Here is a 21181-nt window from a genome sequence, read left to right as displayed (position 1 = left end):
TGATAAATGCAAATCAAATGTTTTCAATTTATAGTCACTACAATAGCCACTTCTTTTCTTCACTTAAATATATGAAATTTGCTGTAAGTTTATTTATTTATCTACTCATTCATCCCAAAGATATTAGTTAATATATTTTTAACAGTAGGAAATATTTGAACAATAAAAAGACAACTATACCTGTGATTTGTAAAGTTACATCCGATAATGGGTAACACCATTGGAGATTGTTTCTATATCATCCTGAAGAAAAAATTTTTGCTGTTAATTAGAAGGTTATGAACTATGAGATAAGATAAGTTTTGATATGCTAACCTTGACTTTCATAGTAAAACTGATGATTATGCATTGCTAATTTTATCTCCTGAATGGATCTCCTAACAATAAACTGTATATGCTTCTGCCTTGATCAGACCAAAACCACTCATCCTCTTGACTCTTGCTACAGCCTTCTGATGTGAAGAGCTGACTCACTGGAAAAGACCGTGATGCTGGGAAAGACAAAGGGCAGGAGGAGAAGAGGGTTACAGAGAATGAGACTGTTTGGATGGCATCACTGATTCGACGGACATGAGTTTGAGCAAACTACAAGAGATAGTGAAGGACAGAGAAGCCTGCCATGTCGGAGTCCATGGGGTCACAAACAGTTGGACATGACTTAGTGGCTGAACAATAATAACAGCTTTCTGACCCATGTTCCTGTCTCCACTTAACTCTTTTCTCCTGACCTTTCCAGCACTCCAAGATTTCAGAGGCATTGTGTATGTTAGTTGTTGAGTTGCGTCAGACTCTGACCCCATGCACTATAGCCCTCCAGGCTCCTCTGTCCATGAGACTCTCTAGGAAAGAATACTGGATTGGTTTGGCATTTCTTCCTACAGGTGATCTTGGAATGGGTAGCCATTTCCCTTCTCCAGGGGAATCTTCCTGACCCAGGGTTCGAACCCATGTCTCCTGCATTGCAGGCAGATTTGTTACTCTCTGAGCCACCAGGGAAGCCCTGGTAACAGTGAGCTAAAGAATTCTTGTGTAGGTCCATGCTAAGTCACTCTGTTGTGTCCAGCTCTTTGCAGACTCCATGTACTATACCCCTCCAGGCTCCTCTGTCCATGGAATTCTCTAGGCAAGAATACTGAAGTGGGTTGCCTTGCCCTCCTCCAGGGTTCAAATGCATTACACCATAAAGAAAAATAAAGTGCCCTTTCCAACTGAAGACTTGTATTAGTTCTATGTTTCCTAGAGAATGACTTTGCACTTCCTTACTTGTTCTAGTTTTTCATAGCCAAGCCATGGGGCTTAATCTTCTGACATTCTTATACTGTATACCCTAAATTACACTCACCAAATCCTTCAGATCTCTACACAAACCCATAAAAGTCCTCAACATGCTATCTCTTTACTCCATTCCTATACACATGCTTTTTCTCCTCTTTAAAACTCTACCCCATTTTTTTCTGGAAAGCTCCAATACATTATGTAAGACTCAGTTCAAATCTAAGGTCCTCTGAAAAATAGTCTCAAATTCCTCAGTAGGGAAGCATTCCCCTTTCTGCTTAAAGTTTTTCATCTATCTCTAAAATATCCTTGATCACACCATGCTACATTTCACTTTATGTCATTTTTTTTTTCTCTTAGTGGTACTGTCCTATTTTTAGTTTGTATCTACATACAGCAAGTAAGATGGAACTCAGAGTGCTCACTTTGGCAGGAAATATATTAAAATTGAAGAAATACAGAGTCGGAACCCCCAAAAGGGATTTCTTTATCTCACTAAATAACTTTGTTCTGTATGTAATGAAATATCAAAATCCATTTTTATTTTATCTTTCATATTTTTCTATCATCAAAACATTGCATTAATAACATATATTGTTGAACATACATTTCATAGTTAATCATTAGTTCTGCAATGTCAGTTCAATTATCAATGATAATAACACATATTTTATATGATAACTCTATTTCTAACAGATGCATATTACTAAACTGGTTTTCCACTAAACAACTTGAACAATTTGGCAATGACATTCCTTTTCTTCTTTCATATGAAAGATTGTTACGATTTTAATATTTACAGATTATCACCTCTAATATAGGGGAAAACAGAAACAGAAACAAAATAATAGGGAATTCTGATCTTCCAAGAAGAAATAAGATTGTTGTAAGCAATAGTTTTAAAATAGAATAGGCCAAAAGGAACATCCCAACTTTTTATCTCCCTAGTAACATTTGCTTCAAAAATCTTTTCACTGTAAAATCATAAATTAAGTCATTTTCTGCCTATTACTTAAACTGCAAAAATATAAAATACAAAATGGAAATCATTCCTTCACTCAAAAGTTACTGCCTTTTTGATATCTTTTAAAACACACAGTATATAGCAGAGTTATTTGCAAATCCTATTTAAAACATCTTTCAGTAATTCCTGATTATTTCTAGAATAAGTTAGCATTTCACTGTGAATGTAAAGATGAATAAAACAATAATTACTCATGGCATACTATGTGTTAGGCTTGATGAGAAGTGTGAAACATAGAGCTCAGTGGAAACTGATGAAGTGCCCTTATTCCTCATGTGAGGCTGGAGGTGAATGAGAGCAACAGATATCAATAAAAACAAGCCAGCAGTCACGAAGATGTAAATCTCAGAAGGTTAAGTACAGTGAAGGAAATCGGCATGGATCTGAGAAGATGGGTTTCGCATATGCAAATCTAATTAGATTTGCTAACTAAGAGAAGTAAGTAAGTAAGGTCGCTCAGTCGTGCCCAACTCTTTGTGAACCCATGGACTGTAGCCCACCAGGCTCTTCTGTCCATGGGATTCTCCAGGCAAGAATACTGGAGTGGGTTGCCATTTCCTTCTCTAAACTAAGAGAAGTTCACACCAAAAAGATGAGTTTCAAATCAATAACCCAGGAAGACATAAAGTGAAGGTAATGTGTTTACTCCAAGAATTTTCAGATTTCAGAAAGAGCAAGCAAAAAAGGAAGATCATGGCGCCTGGTCCCATAACTTAATGGGAAATAGATGGGGAAACAATGGAAACAGTGTCAGGCTTTATTTTCTGGAGCTCGAAAATCACTGCAGATGATGATTGCAGCCATGAAATTAAAAGACACTTACTCCTTGGAAGGAAAGTTATGACCAACCTAGATAGCATATTGAAAAGCAGAGACATTACTTGCCAACAAAGGTCCCTCTAGTCAAGGCTATGGTTTTTCCAGTAGTCATGTATGGATGTGAAAGTTGGACTGTGAAGAAAGCTGAGCACTGAAGAATTGATGCTTTTGAACTGTGGTGCTGGAGAAGACTCTTGAGAGTCCCTTGGACTGCAAGGACATCCAACCAGTCCATTCTGAAGGAGATCAGCCCTGGGATTTCTTTGGAAGGAATGATGCTAAAGCTGAAATTCCAGTACTTTGGCCACCTCACGCGAAGAGTTGACTCATTGGAAAAGACTCTGATGCAGGGAGGGATTGGGGGCAGGAGGAAAAGGGGACGACAGAGGATGAGATGGCTGGATGGCATCATCGACTCGTTGGATGTGAGTTTGAGTGAACTCCGGGAGATGCTGATAGACAGGAAGGCCTGGCGTGCTGCGATTCATGGGGTCGCAAAGAGTCGGACATGACTGAGCAGCAGAACTAAACTGAACTAAAGCCAAAAAAATACACTTTGGTGAATAAACAAATTAGTATATGATTTTTCTGTGTAACGGTTTTCTTGAAATCCTATAATATGAATATTGTACCTTCTAAAATATTTCTCTATGTCTCTTCTTCCTGTCTTATAATGTCTTCTCTTTCCGCTCTTCTCTTTTCTTTCTCATTCTTTCTCTGTTCTACTTTTAGCTCCCCAATTTTTATGGATTATTTTTACTTAACTACTGCATTTATAATTGATCAAAACATTTTTAAATGTCCAATTTTAAGTTATGCTTTTTATGTTTATTTATGTAGTACCTTCACATTTCTTTGAATATTATAAATTCGACTCAAAACTCTTTAGTCATTTTTCAGAATCAAGGCAGATTCTCTTATCTTTTTAACATTTCTTTTCTCTGCTTCTTTTTAGGTATTTTTACCTTCTACTTTTTTTCCTGCAGATATATCTCCATTTGTTCAATATCATGTATAGTTCAAAACTGCATTCTTGATATGACAACTCCAGCCTTAAGACACACATCACTTTACAGGATTAGCATTCATGGATAATAACTAATTTTATACTATTTGAGGAAGAAAATTTGATTGATCCACTTGAGGTAATGTTTTTATCCAACTGACTGTGGGGAGTTAGTATCACATTGCACACTTAGCAGGATGTGTGGAAGGAGAGTCTCAGATGAGGACCATCAGCAAATGGCTTATGGAGTGTTCTTGAAGAGTCACTGTACAAGTCACAAGTACAAAACTCATGAACTGTTGCTCAGCTATGTTGACAGAAGTTGTTCCTAACCCACACACAGTAGGGTAGAAAAACAACATATATTGTAGGATAAATTATTTCAGAAACTGCCATCAAGGAAATATTTTATTATGCTGGCACCAACAAACTTTTCCTTAAAGGGCCAGATAGTAAAATGAAAGGTTTTTTGGGTCATAAGGTGTCTATTGCAACTACACTTTGACTATACTAGGAAAGCAGCCACACACAATAGGTAAGTGAGTAGGCATGTCTTTGTCTTAATAAAATTCTATTTACACAGATAAAAGGGCCTGCTGGCCATAGTTGACTGATCTTGTATAACTGAGGTTTAGGACTACGTATTTTTGAGGATTTGTTAGAATTGTGTGGGTCTCTGTAGGCACCCTGATATGCCAGACCACCTGACCTGCCTCTTGAGAAATTTGTATGCAGGTCAGGAAGCAACAGTTAGAACTGGACATGGAACAACAGACTGGTTCCAAATAGGAAAAGGAGTATGTCAAGGCTGTATATTGTCACCCTGCTTATTTAACTTATATGCAGAGTACATCATGAGAAACGCTAGACTGGAAGAAACACAAGCTGGAATCAAGATTGCCGGGAGAAATATCAATCACCTCAGATATGCAGATGACACCACCCTTATGGCAGAAAGTGAAGAGGAACTAAAAAGCCTCTTCATGCAAGTGAAAGTAGAGAGTGAAAAAGTTGGCTTAAAGCTCAACATTCAGAAGACGAAGATCATGTCATCCGGTCCCATCACTTCATGGGAAATAGATGGGGAAACAGTGTAAACAGTGTCAGACTTTATTTTTTGGGGGCTCCAAAATCACTGTAGATGGTGACTGCAGCCATGAAATTAAAAGAGGCTTACTCCTTGGAAGGAAAGTTATGACCAACCTAGATAGCATATTGAAAAGCAGAGACATTACTTTGCCAACAAAGGTTCGTCTAGTCAAGGCTATGGTTTTTCCTGTGGTCATGTATGGATGTGAGAGTTGGACTGTGAAGAAGGCCGAGTGCTAAAGAATTGATGCTTTTGAACTGTGGTGTTGGAGAAGACTCTTGAGAGTCCCTTGGACTGCAAGGAGATCCAACCAGTCCATTCTGAAAGAGATCAGCCCTGGGATTTCTTTGGAAGGAATGATGCTAAAGCTGAAACTCCAGTACTTTGGCCACCTCATGAGAAGAGTTGGCTCATTGGAAAGACTCTGATGCTGGGAGGGATTGGGGGCAGGAGGACAAGGGGACGACAGAGGATGAGATGGCTGGATGGCATCACCGACTCAATGGACGTGAGTCTTGGGTGAACTCCGGGAGTTGGTGATGGACAGGGAGGCCTGGTGTGCTGCGATTCATGGGGTTGCAAAGAGTCGGACACGACTGAGCTGAACTGTATGCACATTTAAAGGGAGACATATCTAATGCAATATAAATAAACATATCTTGGCTGAAGACAGTTAAATATTTAATTAATTTATACACTGTCAAATTTTTCTGAAATAGGCAATTTTTAGGACCAGTTACTGATTTTTTTGACATCACTTTGCAATTTCAGATTGCAATAGAAATAACTTTTCCTCATTCATCTTATAGTTGCAAATGCTTTCTAAGTTTTTTAAAGCCATTTTTCAAAAAGATAATTATATGCTGAAGCAATAAAATTGTGATAAGTGCTTAGGTGGGAAGTGTTCCTATATGGAGAAAGAGAAGTACTAATGGAGCTAGAGTTGAGAATGCTAAAGTGGGAAAGACAGAAGCCATACTGGGGGAAATTTCTGTTTCAGATAATTAACATATGCCAAGAACTACAGAAATTAAACAGCTAGCTTTTATAAATGCAAAAGCTGATATTACCACCTTCCGTCTCTCAACTCCTACACACTAAGTTGGGAGTTGAAAGACATGGAATTGGGAGCTTAAAACAAACACTTCTTCTGGAAATGGTCACCATCAATATAAATCTATTAGTAAATATGGTTCATTGGAGGTCTGCTAACATACTGAGAAAGAGTATAGCGGGGTCCTTATGGAGGAGTTAGGGGGAATAAGTACAAATCTTTCTTGTAGAAAATGCAATCGTTTTTCTAATCACACAGGTATCTCTGGAATAATGTAGACATATATGATATGAAAATTGATGGTGAACTAAATATTTCCAGGACCCAAAAGAGCTCTTGAAATGCAGGAAAGGACTCATATTCTTCTCAAAAGATTGAACATTTTTATTATCAATCAGGAAATGATTCATAATTTTAATGTCACCGAATAAATTCATCCAAAAATTGTGTTGGATTTGAAATTTTATGTATCCAGGAGACGCAAGTATTCATGATTGTAAGGCACTATGAAGTCTGTGATGTAGCTTTATCATATTAGCCACAAACAGCTAAGTTATCCCCAGTTGATAGTTGTTGTTTTTGTTTGTTTTGGCTTTATTTTTAATTTACAGCTATTTTGAACAGAGTTGCCATGAAGCACAAAACTATTTATAAACATCATACTGATTGATCACAGTGTAACACATTTATGGATCAATCTAGATCAAAAACTAAGGAAGTAGAAAATGGAATTATTTTGAAAATTATATCCATAGGAAGACAATACTAAGACTGGAAATGCTGAATTGCTACAACTCCCCCCAAATTAATTTTTTTTCTTGTGTGCTCAATTGCTTTAGTTGTGTTCAACTCTTTGTGACCCTATGGACTGTAGCCCACCAGGCTTCTCTGTCCATGGGATTCTCCAGACAATTATACTGGAGTGGATTGCCATGCCCACCTCCAGGGGATCTTTCCAACCCAGGGACTGAATCCACATCTCTTAAGTCTCCTGCAGTGAAAGCAGGTTTCTTTTCTTTTCTTTTTTTTTTTTTTTTACCGCTAGAGCCACTGAGACCCAAATTTGTCCTTCGTCTTAGACACTAGTAATCTCCATTTTAACTGCTTATTAGTCTCAACCCAAAATGTTAATTCTACTGCCACATGTCCAAAAAGCATCATTTCTACTTTGTTTTTAAGGACTTGAATATTCTTGGAAAATAAAAGACTTGTTTCTGTTTCATTTTATGCTTAATGTTTTACCTGAGAGAAACATAGTGATGCAGTTAAATTCAATCATGGATCAAATACTCCTATCAGAAGTTCAAAGATTATATATTTGGATTTCAAAAATGAATGAAAACTTGTTTAAATGAAAGAAAAGTATTATTTTTATAATATATTCTGATTTAATTACATTTTATAATGCCTTCCATTTTGCTCCATACAAATTCTTTCATAGAGAATAAATACTCTTTATCTCATTGAGAATAAATTTATTTCATATTTGCTCTATATGGTTATGATAATATGCTACAATTTTAGGAAGATAATTAGTTTTTGCAATTTCTGGTTTCACAGTTTTTCCATGTAAAAATCACAGTGGTTTAACTTCTACTTTTAAAAATATTAAATTTATCAGTTTGAAAATAAGTTTATGCACTGTGCTTAATATTTGAAGTGACTTACTTTTGCTTTATTTCAGCCATAAACAAATGTCATTAAACACAAGTGTCATTTTGCACTTCTCTCTTAAAAACTTGGTCCCATCTCTATGACTTCAGCAGGTATTTAATAAGAATTAATAAAGAACATGCAAGGGAACAAACTTTCAAAAAAACATGAATTCATGATGATATGGCTGGCCTATTGAAGGGTAAAATTATGCTGAGATTTAACAATGCAGTTAACATAAAGAGAAGTATTTATTTATGTAAGTCAAAGGAGAAAATTTTGTGTTGGAAGACACAGTCCAATATTGTTGATGATGATGAAAATAGTGTTTTAAGTATTCAGTATGCAGGGCATGCATGATGACTCATTAGGCAGAGAAAATTATTACTGCCCATTAAAGAATTAGCTTTCAGACAAATGGAAAAGTTGATTACTGCACCTCAGAGTGGCTGATTTCTAAAATTATATAATTAATGAATGTATGAAATATTTAATTTCACACATAAATATCTGTGAAGAAAAATTAATTGTTTCACACAATATAAGTAATTCATTTTACATGCAGGATCAAATATTAAATCTGAAATCATAAAATAGTTTTTCATATTATTTGTTCATGCCAATTTTGTAGCAAAGCTATTAACACTTCTATATTTTCAGAAATTATTTAAGTGGAAAATTTTGTAATATAGATGATACTGCTAATATAATTAAAACCAAACAGTTTTGTATATATTAACTGTACGATAAAAATGTTTTTGAGGTCCACAGGCTCAGAGAGTTTGGATTAGGTATCCTAAATTTTTATTGTGGAATTATTTTACAAGAAAGATAGTGAAACAAGCTGGTTAGATTTAGCTACCTTGTATTAGGTAATAGCCAAATTTCTAAATATTTTATAAGATAAATTCAGTAAGCCACATATATTTTATCCATTGTGTACCATAGCATACAATATAAAGCAATGCTTATCAGAATGCGAGACCTTCAGTCTTAAAAATTATAACAAACATATCTGAGCTTAAGCTATCATGTAATACTTTCTTATATTTTACAGCAAAGTCTAAGATTTGGGTTTTGTCATAGCATTTCTACTAATACAAGTTCCATACTTTCAAAATTATGCTGAAATGTTGAAACTGTTATCAGTTATCAAAGTTCAAATTAATTTAAAAAATTAAAATGACAAGTTCATTCTTTAAAATATAAATAAAAATTCTCATCTCATAGAGGGAATTTTAATTAAATAGCTTGAAGTGATGCTTAAGAATATATATAATAATCTATCCATCTATCTATAGATACCTCTCTATATATACATATGCTACTGCTGCTGCTGCTAAGTCGCATCAGTTGTGTCCGACTCTGTGCGACCCCATAGACGGCAGTCCACCAGGCTCTGCCATCCCTGGGATTCTCCAAGCAAGAACCCTGGAGTGGGTTGCCATTTCCTTCTCCAATATATATATACACACACACATATACATATATATATATACACACACATATATATATGCATATATATAGTATCTATTAAAATACATACAGTATATACATACTATACATATACAAAATATATAAAATATATATGTAGCTGTATTGTATACTATATGTAGATATGTTATATATATGTGTGTGTTTATATAATAATATTAATAATAATACTTATTATGGTTATTGTAATTCTTTTCTTGCCATTGCAAAGGTAAAAGTTCTACCTGGCTAAAAGTTTCCTATGTCCCCATCAGATCATTTTGAGATAATTGGATCTTTCCTGAGTCCTATTCTCTTTAGATCAGCCTGTGGATCCTAACTGATTAAGCTGCAAATCCTTCTGCAGACTGATGACTGAATGAATTTGTGCAGACTGATTCTATCCCATTATGTTACCTTGCAAATTTAACCACTTTCTCTGCACTCATTAATTATGAGCAGTTATAGTATAAAACAATGGAGTCCATGGAAGCAGTATAGATTATGATCATTGTTTATGCACTGTATAAAACAAAACAAACAAAAACCTAAAGAACTTTTCTAACAAGCTTAATCAAATGTTAAATCATGGAAGAATTCTCAACTAGAGCATGTTGGCAATACAAATGAATCTGAAAAGCTGTCACTAACATTCTATTTGCTTTTCAATGGATAGAGCAAATCCTAATGGGTCAGTGTTCTCACTAATATGTGATAATGGGGAAAGAGGAATCGAATGATCATTAGGAAGTGAGAGACATTCTCTATGCAAAGTATTAGATATAGAATGAAGTCAAAATGATGTTATCTTACACTCGGTGAAAACAAGGAAAAATAACTTCCTTTCAAAAATTCTGGAAAGTTGACTTTTTTTGGAAATCTTTGTCTGTTTGTCATTCTTAAAGTCCATAGGCATTCCCCAGGCAGAAATACTAGAAAGAATTGCTATGCCCTCCTCCATGGGATCTTCCCAACCCAGGGATCAAACCCAGGTCTTCTGAATTGCAGACAGATTCTTCATTATCTGAGCCTCCAGAAAAGTCCATACACACACACACACATACACACACAAAGGATAATAAAAGGGAAGAGTTACTCCCTAGCTGACTTAATTTTCTGAATGTAACATAGTGAAAAAACAATAATATATACACTGAAGTTTTTATTCCTAAATAAAAAGTAGAAATTTTTGATGTGAATATAAAAATTTCTTATTTGATGTGATAGGTCTTATTTGATGTGAATATAAAAATAGAATCCATCTTTCTTAAAAAGGTGATTGCCTATGACATAGACAAATGTTCAAAACTAACCATTGCACAAATTGGTGGATAATAACTATTTATCTATCATGTAAACACTATTTTTCATAATTTGAAAGAATGTACTACAACAAAAAGAAATAACAAAAGATTCAAGACACAGTGATGTTTATTTTGGACAGGTATTCCAGATTTAAATGTTAGCAGAGATTACTTTTTTCTTTGGTAAATATGCTATTTTTAAAAACTGGCTGGTCATTTTACTTTGAATGGTGTACTCACAGGCCAGATGTGAGAGTTGGGCTGCGAAGAAAGCTGAGCACCAAAGAATTGATGCTTTTGAACTGTGGTGTTGGAGAAGAGTCTTGAGAGTCCCTTGGACTGCAAGAAAATGCAATCAGTCCATTCTAAAGGAGATAAGCCCTGGGTGTTCTTTGGAAGGAATGATGCTAAAGCTGAAATTCCAGTACTTTGGCCACCTCATGCAAAGAGTTGACTCATTGGTAAAGACTCTGATGTTGGGAGGGATTGGGGGCAGGGGGAAAAGGGGACAACAGAGGATGAGATGGCTGGATGGCATCACCAACTCGATGGACGTGAGTTTGAGTGAACTCCAGGAGTTGGTGATGGACAGGGAGGCCTGGCGTGCTGCGATTCATGGAGTCGCAAAGAGTCGGACATGACTTGGTGACTGAACTGAACTGAACTGAGAGATTACTTTTTTCTTTGGTAAATATGCTATTTTTAAAACTGGCTGGTCATTATACTTTTAATGGTATACTCACAGAATATATATGCTTTCTCAGAGTGGATGGCTTTGGACTGATTTTTGAGAAGGAATTACCATTCCCTTCTGTGAGTTTTAAGTAATTGGAATAACACTTGGAACGATCAAAAGAATATGAATACAAACAAAGCTGACTATAGTGTAAGATGCTCATAGCCAAAGACTCAGTGGTGAAATTCCATACTTATTTCCATCAAACATCAGATTTATCATAGGCAATATTCAAGAAAGCAAATTATAGAGATCTTTATATATTATATACATAATTTCTTGACCAAAGTTGCCTCTACTAATTTTAACCTTTTATTTCTCTTTCTTCTGTTCGTAGGATTATTGTAGAATGAAGTTCTATGTCTTTCTGTATTATAGTTTAAAATGAATAAGAAAAGAAAAAGAAAGAAGGAGGAAAAGAGGGAGGAGAAAGAAAAAGGGAGAGACAACAAAGGAAAATGGAAAAGCAATGTTTCTTCATCACAATATATTACATTACTCTGAAAAGTGAAAGTGAAGTTGCTCAGTCCTGTCTAACTCTTTGTGACCCTATGGACTGTAGCCCACCATTCTCCTCTGTCCATGGGATTTTCCAGACAAGAATACTGAAGTGGGTCGCTGTGTCCTTCTCCAGGGGATCTTCCCAATCCAGTGATCGAACCCAGATCTGCCGTATTGCAGGCAGACTTCACTCTCTGAGCCACCAGGGAATATTCTTATTTTACTTAATAAACTCTTTTGCTTGCTTGCTACATAAGGCAATATCAATTTTTGGATAAATGCATCAAACAAAATGTCCTAAGATGGCAATAGTTAAATGACACTATGTTGTGCACTTGACATGAACATAATATCATATGTCCACTATCATACTTCAATTTACCAAAAAAGAATGGTACCAGGGAAATATACCAGAAGTCCACATCAAGCAGCCCCCTTTTAAGTACCCCTCAAGACTGAATTGCATATTCAACTTGAGGGGAAAACCCTAAATAATTCCAAAGAATTATTGTGCTTACTCTATAAATTTCTGTTTTAATACAATGCTCAGCAGAATGTATTTCTTTTCCCTGTGTTCACATATCATATTGACTGTAACATCTAATGAGGTGGGGGTAGGGTTTTCCTCAACTGCTAACTTTTCACAAAACTTTCTAATGATCAGGCAGAATAGCATTTCCCACTTATTTAAAACTTTTTAATGATCATTTTTTCCCCAATGCTTAGCAAAGCAGCTGTTTTTCCCTCAGACTGAGGTTTATGCCAAGTTTAAAATGTTAATGTTTTTAAGCCATGTGCTCAAGAATTAAGTATCTCCAATTTCCAAACTGGAAGATTTTGGCAGCTTTCACTCACTAAATAAACTCAGTTAGAAAGAGACTTCTAACATAGAGGGAAGAAAAGGAATCCCAGGCACTTCTCTTTGTCAACTTTGTGACCTTCCTAAATGGCCAACAGTATTAAGGTTCCTTTTAATGATCTACAATTAGTGGAATATGATTTTAGTGGTTGGCCTAGGTGGTTAGTTTTTAAATTAACAAAATTAGATTACTGAGCAGGATAAAAAGAATAGGATAATTATAACTAAGACTATGTAACACCAAGATACTTGATATTATAAAAGCAAATGGTTTTAAATAAGTTCAAGGTTCTTAATTTTTATAAATTTGTGTAAACCATAAGATGGTCTTTCAAATTTAAAGATTACTATAAAATTCTATTTGTTCTAGGGAATAAAATTCCCCAGGCTCTGTGAAAGTTTGGTCTTCAAGTCTTTTTTAATAACTACATTTTAAAATTTACTTTTTTGGCATACATCTCTGTGAATTATAAATGTGTAGATTCATGTATCCAACTAGAACAATAAGCATATATAACAGTTCCCTCACCCCCCAAAACCTCCTTTGTGTTTTACCTTTAAAATAATATTTCGCTGTCTCTGTTGCTGCTGCTGCTGCTGCTAAGTCACTTCAGTCGTGTCCGACTCTGTGTGACCCCGTAGATGACAGCCCACCAGGCTCCTCTGTCCCTGGGATCCTCCAGGAAAGAATACTGGAGAGGATTGCCATTTCTTTCACTATCTCTAAAATCAGACAAAGAAGGATAATTTTATCGTTTTGAGAATACCATATGTGTGTTAGTCGCTCAGTCATGTCCAACTCAGTGAACCCATGAACTGTAGCTTGCCAGGCTCCTTTATCCATGAATTTCTCCAGGCAAGAATACTAGAACGAGTGGCCATTCCCTTCTCTAGGCCATCTTTCTGACCCAGGGATCGAACCCAGGTCTCCTGCATTGCAGGCAGATTCTTTACCTTCTGAGCCACCAGGGAAGCCTGAGAATACCATATAATGTCATAGAATATGTAACTTTATATGACTGGCTTCTTTCACTCAGTATAATATCTTGAAGGTGAATTCAAGTTGCTACATTTATAAATAACTTATTTTTTTTGATGAATATTATTCCACCGTATGGATTTACCAGAGATTATCACTTGTTGAAAAACGTTTGAGTTCTTTCTAGGTTTTGGTGATTGCGAATAGATTTGCTATAAAGATCCAAGGGCAGGTTTTCCTGTTTGTATACATTTACATTTCTCTAGAGCAAATAACAGAAGTGGAAATATGTCACACAGTTAAGGAAAAAAAAAAAAGCTACTGGGTAATCCCAAGAACAGAATGAAAATGTCAGAAAAATAGCTGAGAAAAACTGGGAATAAAATTACCTACATCAGAGGGTTCTAGTGAAGAATTACAACATTTGAGATGTCATAGCCCCTGATGTGGTTCTGAAAAAATCTTTGTTTCCACTGACACATGACAAATGCAAAATACTACTGTTAACAAAAGCTCTTAAAATCAATTATTCCCCAATTCTCCCTGGTCTAAAAAAAATCAAAATGTCTCTAAATAAATTTTTAAAATATTGATATTACTGATACATTCAGTGGTCACTATGTATATTTTTAGCTTTTTATTGTGTTTCAGGTAAATGAGGGCTTCTGGTGATCACTATTCTTAGATTGTTTAAGGTTGTTTAGATACCAAATGTGAGATTCTATGTTATATAAATTTGATATTTATCAATGTGATTTTTGGCAAATAAATAATATTAGATATCTATTTTTGAAAGCAGTACAGCCATTTTTATTAGTAAAATTTATGTTTAGTGTTTTTTCCTGTTGTAATTTAGTGGAGTTCTAACATTCTTATATATATTTCACATCTTTCCTTCTGTCTCAACAAAGGCAGTGTTATCCTGGTACATTTTCTAACAATGTCCTTGCATATATAATGAGTCTGGAAAATCTTTGTTGGTGTGTGTTCATTTTACAAATGGAGAGTTTTTCATTATACTTCTCTTTTGAAATAAATGTTACCAGTGTTTCGAATGGTGGTGAGAAACTTGGCCCCAGGGCTGTTGAGGTCAACAAAAGCACTGAATGAAGTGTCTGCTTGGAAAGAGAAACCAATCCTGGCTCACTTTGCATTAGCATCCTTTGAGAAGGCTTTCTCACCACTAACATTTGCATGATAAATTTATGGACTCTGGCTCTACCAGCTTGATTGAACACATTGCATTTTGCTAAGAACAGCATGTCAACTAGCACAGTCAGCATCCATATACATCTGGGAAAACTGCAACTGTTAGAATTGTGCCATGACTGAAGACAAGAAAAGCTTTGTCAGCTGTCAGTTAGACATTTTGCTCACTATCTATTGATGGATGAAAATGTTGCTAATATTCAATGTGGTGTTTCATATATTACTCTTTGGATTCTGACAGCTCCAGAGGTAAAGAGAGAGGTCAAGTAAAGGCACAGGAACAAGAGAAATACCCAGCCTTAGTCCTAATACTTCAGGAGATGAGGAACAAAAGAAAATTACAAGCACAAAAAGTGGGTCTGAGAAAGCAGCTGGAGGTTGCTTGGCAGAGACTAATACTACAGGGCAATGATTCACTTTAGAAAATATCATTAGTTCCTCTGTCACGTGCAAAAAGCAGGCAAGATATTATGTAATAATGCATTTCTTGCATTATCTGAAATAGCTGCATAATGTTAACCAGTTCTGAAGACTGCAGGGGCTTGTCTACAGACCATTCTGCTTGAGAGTTAATTTTATTATATTATCTGCATAATTTAAGCAGAATTTTTTAAAATGATTAAAATACCTATTTGACCTTTCAATTTAATTTTGCATGGTATAAATTGCATTGAAACTAGGATTTTAAAATCTGAGATCAATGGTCACAATGAATAGAAATAAGAGTATAAATTTTGGATCTTCCTTCATAGTTCAGCAGGTAAAGAATCTGCCTAAAAGACAGATGACCAGGTTCAATTCCTGGATCAGGAAGATCCCCTGGAGAAGGAAATGGCAACCCACTCCAGTATTCTTGCCTGGAGAATCCCATGGACAGAGGAGGCTGACAGGCTACAGTCCACAGGGTCTCAAGAGTTGGACATGATTTAGCAACTAAACCACCACCACAAAAACAAATTAGAGAAAAATAAAATGAGAACATCAGGAAAGCCTTTTTTTTTTTTAAATCTACTCCAGAAAGGGATCAGTTATCTTGCTAGTAATAAACAGGGATATAGTCTTACTGCAGTATTGGATAAGTAATTTTAAATGGGTATAGGAAGGTTTGATATAATACAACAAAATTTGTTCTTGGACATCTGAAAGTAGCCGACAAAGGAAATTAGTACACTTTACGTCTTTAGTACCAATCATCAGTCATACTACCTTTTAATGAAACAGGACATGAGGATGGGAATAAGGTCCAGGAATGTGTGGAGACTGAGATGTAGTAGGACTGAGAAATCACGTGCTGACATGGAATTTCAAGTTCAGGTGAAATTCAAGGTTGTAGTTTTGTCAGAAATTCTAGATGTAAGTTTGGTTATAAATAAAATAAGAATTTTGAATCTAAGACATTGTTGTTTTAAATAGGCATCACAGATTACTTGCTCTGTACAACTCTTCATGGTGTAGAATGACAACAAATTGACAAGTTTATATGTTTCCCCCATGTGCTCATGAATGCTTTTGAAAGGAATTTATCCTCTAATTCTTAGACTAGCTTGCTCATGTTTTTATTCTCCTAGAACAAAGGTATCATTTAAACCTGTTGAAATATCACCCACTGCAGATTCATTAAAAAAATAATAATAATTGTAAACTTAGAGGGGAAGTACCACGCCAAGTTGTCAAGGTCAGCATTAGAATACGCTTGCGTGTTCAGTTGCTTCAGTTGTGTCTGACTCTTTGCAACCCTATGGACTGTAGCCCACCAGGCTCCACTGTCCATGGGATTCTCCAGGCAAGAATACTGGAGTGGGTTTCCATGTCCTCCTCCAAGGGATCTTCCCAACCCAGGGATCGAACTCATATCTCTCATCTCTCCTTTTTTACCACTAGCATCACCTTGGAAGCATTAGCGTATAGTGCTATTGAAATCATGGTCAAAAAAGAGAAAAGGAAATTGTTAGAAAGCCAAGCCACTGAGTACATTAATGGAGTATAATCAAGAGTTGATACTTGAAGGAAAAAAAAAAAAAAAGTAAAATGTACATAGTACTGAAGACAAAGCAGAAAGAAAAGGAAGGCATCTGGCCCGAGTATCCAGATATCAAACTGCATGAGAAGAGCAGAGACGTCCTTCAGACAGAATCCAGAGGTGAATTATGTGATACTTCTTGCCAGGACATGTATTTTTTACAGGCCTATCTGCCCATCCCAAGGTTTTGTCTTGCTATATGTTGAAGTAAATAGACTGCTGGTTTGGAGACTTGCATGTGATCCATGCCTTCATAGGGAAAGCATATTTGTATAATATTAGAGATCTTTTTCTACTGTTTCATAAAGGAAGTGCCTAGTAACCAAAATATTTTTCCAAACTTGTAAAATAAAGTAATTGTAAAGCATTACATGTGAATTGTGTACTCGAGGAAAGGAAATAACAGTAAATATTAAAGCTTTTAAATAATTTTATTCTACTTCTCTCTGTCCATTCCTCATTTGCCGCCCCCCCTCTCTTTTTCTCCCTCTTTCTTTTAAATTCATAACTCAATTTAACCTTCCTTCAAGGTATATGATCTCTCAGACTCACTACTTTTGGAGTGATTTGTTAGTGGTTCCTGTTCTGTTATGGGAGTAACCGTGCTTTTAAAGCCTTCCAGGAATAGGATGCAAAAAAGAAAGAAGTTGTTTCTAATTTAGTTACAGTAGAGTAAGCCTTCAAGGCTCACATAAACTTCAGCTCAGTATACTGTGGTAGCAAACCATACAGAAGTTTGAAAGGAAAGCCCTAACTGACAGTAAAAACAGTTTCATGGAATACCTCTTGAGATATATAGTTAATCAAAAATAGTAGGCATCATATATTTTTCTTAGCAATAGGAATATTATTATTATTCCAGTGTATGTCAAGGCTGTATATTGTCACCATGCTTATTTGACTTATACACAGAGTACATTGTGTGAAATGCCAGGTTGGATGAAGCACAAGCTAGAATCAAGATTGCCAGGATAAATATCAATAATCTCAGATATGCAGATGACACCACCCGTATGGCAGAAGACAAAGAGGAACTAAAGAGCCTCTTGATGAAAGGAAAAGAGGAGAGTGAAAAAGCTGGCTTAAAACTCCACATTCCAAAAACTAAGATCATGACATCCAGTCCCATCACTTCATGGCAAATAGATGTGGAAACAGTGAGAGACAATTTTCCTGGGCTTCAAAAATCACTGCAGAAGATGACTGCAGCCATAAAATTAAAAGACTCCTGTTCCTTGGAAGAAAAACTATGATCAACCTAGACAGCATATTGAAAAGCAGAGAAATAACTTTGCCAGCAAAGGTCCATTTAGTCAAAGTTATGGTTTTTCCAGTAGTCATGTATGGATGTGAGAGTTGGACCAAAAAGAAAGCTGAGGGGATGACAGAGGATGAGATGGTTGGATGGCATCACTGACTCAGTGGACCTGGGTTTGAGCAAGCTCTGGGAGTTTGTGATGGACAGGGAAGCCCGGCGTGCTGCAGTCCATAGGGTTGCAAAGAGTTGGACATGACCGAGCGATTGAACTGAACTGAACAGATGTTAGCTATTGAGTCATACAGATATTAATGAGCACAAAATTACAGGTAACATCTGTTGTTGGCAACAGGGTTAGAATCAGGCTCTAGGTTCCCAAGTCCATTCTCTTAACCTCTGTGCTCCACTGCCTAACTGTCATCTAATAGTGAATGTCTCAGATTGTTCTCAAATTGTTTTAATATGTTCTATGAATATGTTTTAATATGTTTAATATTTTCTCATTGTTTTAATATGTATTAACACTTTAAATCTTCACAGAACCTAGGAAATAGGGCCTATTATTCTTCCCATTTTGTAGATAAGCAAACTAAGATACTTATCCAATATGCAATAGATATGGATTATAAATGAAGAGAGTTTAGCTCCAGAGTCTTAATAACCTTAATTTGTAGGAAGCTAGTAGTTAAGAGTGGAATTTAATTCTTGAATCAATGAAAACATATCTAAGAGGTAATTGGCATGGATAAAGTCATGCAGTTCCTGTCTTTAAGGACTCAGTCTGGTAAAAACAACAATTATAGAGAATATTTGGAAAGAGTGTTCGATGAGAAAAATCAGTCTTGAAAGTTATATACACACTCTACAAGGGATTTTTGAGCATAGAATTTTGTTAGAATTTTGCAGCTGGGAAAATATCTTTGCCAACTTGTGCCCTTTTAAATTTAAAAATAAAGTATTGTGTCTCAAATATCTTTAATTCTACTCTAAAATTCTTTGGTTTAAGCAAAATAAAAAAAAAAACTTTTAAGTATTAGTAACTTTTGACACAAGTGCTTTGAGAATTGAAAACTTTGGATTATTACTTATTTAAAAGGAAGGTGAAGAAAAATGTGAATTTTTAAATTAATATTTAGAAAGTTTGTTACTTTTATATTTATTCTATGTCTTATTATTAACAGAGTGGAGCTTATGTCTTAACTACTTACTAAAGAATCAAATATCTTTCTTACTCTATTAAAATAATGGTTTCCTATCTCCAAGGTTCATTGCTGATCTCCTCAATGTTACCAATGCTTATAGTGCTGCTGCTGCTACTAAGTAGCTTCAGTCGTGTCCGACTCTGTGCGACCCCATAGACGGCGGCCCACCAGGCTCCCCCGTCCCTGGGATTCTCTAGGCAAGAACACTGGAGTGGGTTGCCATTTCCTTCTCCAATGCATGAAAGGGAAAAGTGAAAGTGAAGTCGCTCAGTCGTGTCCGACTCTTCGCGACCCCATGGTCTGCAGCCTACCAGGCTCCTCCGTCCATGGGATTTTCCAGGCAAGAGTACTGGAGTGGGGTGCCATTGCCTTCTCCAATGCTTATAGTAGGTGATTTCATTTGTTAGAGTGCTATTTTTACTTAAAATTTTTCATATAAATATTTAAGTCTTCACAGTTTAAGAAATAATTTTGTCAGCTGACTGTAACTTCACAAATCTAGTTTTAATCAACTAAAAATATTTCCTTAAAATCAGATGCATACCTGAAATTATTATCTTTCCCTGTTAAAAATGAGTAAAATGCAAACAACTCCAGAATCACAAACAGACAATTTTCAATGAAACTTGCTGTTGGAAGCTGTCATTGTTGACTTAACCTCAATGTTTTAGGGCTGAAAAGCACTGAAGACTTAACCAGATTCAGGCTACCGATGTATTAGTTCATACAATAATAATCAGTTGGAACTTGTATATCTGATAAAGACCTCCTCACTGAGTGATACAAATTCCAATGATTTCCAAAGTCATTACAGCTTCCTAGGTGGCACTAGTGATAAAGGAACCTGCCTGCCAATGCAGGAGACATAAGAGACTTGGGTTCCATCCCTGGGTTGGGAAGATGCCCCTAGAGGAGAGCATGGCAACACACTCCCGTACTCTTGCCTGGAGAATTCCGTGGACAGAGGGGCCTGGCGGGCTACAGTCCATGTGGTGGCAAAGAGTTTGACAAGACTGAAGTGACTTAGCACACAAGGCACACATTATTTATTCCTCTGAGGACATTATTTAAGTGAAAGATACCATTTCTGCATAGAGGACTCGATTCCTAAAGGATGTAGCTAAATTAATTACATGTATTTCTGATTATTAGTGGAGTTTAATGACGGTATATATTTATGCATTTACTATCTTATAATGTTTACACAATCTCCTTAGTAAACATAATGTTTCTGAGAACCAATGATAAAGAGCTAATAAACATTTAAGGTCTTTGCTATTCTAGGTGAGTTGGATATATTACTTCTAATCTCCAAACAATCAAGCTCAGTGAGAAACCTGAGAAGCAGAGAGTAAAGTAGCCAGAGTCACTGGAGTTTTAATCCAACTGTCTGTGATTTTTTAGCCTGTACATGACATCTTATTGCTCCTCATAAAGGGAGATCTAATTTGCTCATTCTGGTTTCAACTGAAGTTATTAGAAAATAGATTAATTCCATAAAGCTGATTTTTATATTTCATAAAAATGTGAGCATATTAAGATGGAGAGAATTTAAACACACACATATTCACCTTTCAGGTTTAATTCAGTTCTGGAAAAAAATGCAAATTTTATCAAATATATTTATGCTCCCATGTTGGAATAAAAAACTATAAAAAGGTATACTAAATATTATAATAAAGTTGCATGAGTCCTAAAATATATCTCTATATAAAGAGA

The sequence above is a fragment of the Bubalus bubalis genome, chromosome 7 (genome assembly GCF_019923935.1).
Source record: "Bubalus bubalis isolate 160015118507 breed Murrah chromosome 7, NDDB_SH_1, whole genome shotgun sequence".
Classification (NCBI taxonomy): Eukaryota; Metazoa; Chordata; class Mammalia; order Artiodactyla; family Bovidae; genus Bubalus; species Bubalus bubalis.
Note: the sequence above shows the minus strand (reverse complement) of the source record.